At 56.5% G+C, this 2,343-nt stretch overlaps 1 long non-coding RNA gene across 1 annotated transcript; it reads left to right on the forward strand.

Moving 5' to 3' along the window:
* Nucleotides 1-1,084, forward strand: LOC121106807. Its single transcript, XR_005839882.2, has 2 exons — nucleotides 1-61; nucleotides 687-1,084. It is a non-coding gene; the product is annotated as an uncharacterized LOC121106807 (long non-coding RNA).
* Nucleotides 1,085-2,343: the final 1,259 nt, after the last annotated feature.

The following is a 2,343-nucleotide window of genomic DNA, read 5'->3' on the forward strand; positions in this document are numbered from 1 at the left end:
ATCTCTACTTGGAGATCACCTCCTGTAGGAGTTTCCAGTGAGCCCTGATCCTCAGAAAGAGGTAAAGTATTCCTTCTTTGTTGCTGGGATGTGACCTCTACTTTGGGTTATCCAAACCTGGTTAAAGGCAACTGCATTTCCTGCCTCCCATCCTCACAGCCCCAGTTCTGCCCCTCCTTTGCTCCACCATTGACATCTCATCTGGTGACACAGGAACTCGGGACACCTCTATGGCTTTGGGGCTGCCCCGTGGAATCAGCCAGCCACCAATTTCATGCAGGACATCCATGTCCCTCTTGTTGCTGGTCTTGCTGGGAGTGAGCTTGTGGCAGTGGTCCCCTCACAGCACCCAGCCTGCAGAGTGAGTCACCCACGATGGTTCAGCTGCATCTCAGCACAGGGTGATGGTGGCCGTGATGAAGCCATGAGGTCGGGCAGCTGCACGTCAGCCTGCAGCCACACAGCTCTATCCCTGCAAAAGAAGGAAGAAGGGAGCTGTGCACGTCCATAGAATCCTTGCAGTTGGATAAGACCTCTCAGATCAGCCCAGCATACCCACTAACCGTGCCCCCCCAGTGCCACCCCCCCAAGGACAGGCACCACCCCTTCCTAGGTAGCCTGTGCCAACACATCACCACTCTATCTAAGAAATGCTTCCTAATATCCACCCTAAACCTCTCCTCCAGGCACAGCAGTTCCTCTGGGCGTCTGGGGCTGATGGAAGCAGCCTGAAGAAGGGCACAGACTGCAGTGTTATTCAGGCAGGTACCCAAACTGTGAGTGCTCTGCCTGGGTTCTGCCATCGCTCGTGTGGGTGCAGGACTAGAAGTGATGCTGTGGAACGCCTGTGTGACACATTGTGCCAAAGGGAGGGCTGTGTTTGCAACAAGTTGCCACAGGTCTCCATCGGGACGTGAGGCTTTTTGGCACCACCGCACGTCTTTGGGAGCTGGCTGCGCATCTCTGAAGCCCCCTCTAATTGGCTGCATTTAAAGATGCCTCCCGAGCTGTCTTTGTCTCCTCGCAGCAAGCAGGACACGCGTCCCTAAAATGACACCGGCTAATTAAGGCCGTGGAAGCCCAAGAACTCTTCTGTGCCTTGTTTGTTATCCCAGAGCCTGAGGCAACACTGAGGCCAATAGGACCCTGACAGGCAGCTGGGGAAGCCTGGTAATGACAGGGCCACCAGGCCAGTCAGGGAGAAAGAGGCAGAAGAGTACAGAAATCAGCACCGACAATAACAACCAGCCCCTCCAACACCCTGCATTGGAGAGATGGGCTCGATGAGCCTCTGCCCGGCTCCTCACCTTGTTCCAGGCACCTCCAGGCTGAGTGCGATGGAGGGTGGGGGTGGAGCGGGGGAGGGGGCAGTGGGGATGGAGCCTCTGACCAAACTGCCTCGTGTTGCTGGGAAAGAACAGCAGCGCCTTTCTGGCATGGGCAGGTGGATGTCCCACTCACCCTGCAGCCCCTGTCCATCTATGTGCCTCTGGAAGCCACAGCCCGGGGAGGAAGGTGTGTGCTCAGTGTGCACGGCTGTGTTTGCACTGCACCAGGACTGCTGCTGCATCTACTCCCTGGGATGAGGCATGTAAACCTTTGGGTTCATATTGCCTGCTCTTTACAGAGCCCACCCTGCTGGGATCCCCTCACCCACCGAGGAGGAGGAAGGCACCCGATGTGCATGGGTGTCAGAGCACCCACACTGCGGTCCTGAGCTGCTCCAGCAACGCAGCCTCTGGAGAAGAGATACATCCATGGGAGGCGATGGGGCAAACCCTAATGCTGAGGAATGGGTTTATCTTGGTTTCCCCAAGAGAAAACACCAGGAAGCTCAGGAGGCACTAATTAGTACACCTCTGCTGATTCCTAGATGGCACACATCTGCTGGAGACCAGCTTTGGCCAGCAGATGTAGGGCCCTGCCATTGCTTTTCCTCTTCCACTGCTGTATTGGAGAGAAAGAAGCTGTGAGTGCCCCATCCCTGGAGGTGTCTGTGGCCACAGATAGGCCTGGGGCAGCCTGAGCTGGGGGGGCAGCCAGCCTATGGCAGGGATGGGGCTGGGGTCCTTCTGACCCCAGGAGGAGGTCCTTCTGGAGGGTCCTTCTGACCCAACCTCTCTGTATTTCTGTGATTCCATGTTCTGTGACTCTGTGAAAGATAAGGAGAGGTGTCCGGGGAGGTGATGGAATTTGGGCTTTCTGAAAACATTTCTCCAATGGTACCTCATGGCCAAGAGTTCCTGACTCGGACCCTGGACGGGCCTGCAGGGACAACCAGGATCATAAGACCAGAACTGTGCCATCCGTCTGCCAACCCCTCGAGCTGCACGCTCCAGGTCC

This window comes from Gallus gallus, chromosome 14 (assembly GCF_016699485.2).
Source record: "Gallus gallus isolate bGalGal1 chromosome 14, bGalGal1.mat.broiler.GRCg7b, whole genome shotgun sequence".
Lineage (NCBI taxonomy): Eukaryota > Metazoa > Chordata > Aves > Galliformes > Phasianidae > Gallus > Gallus gallus.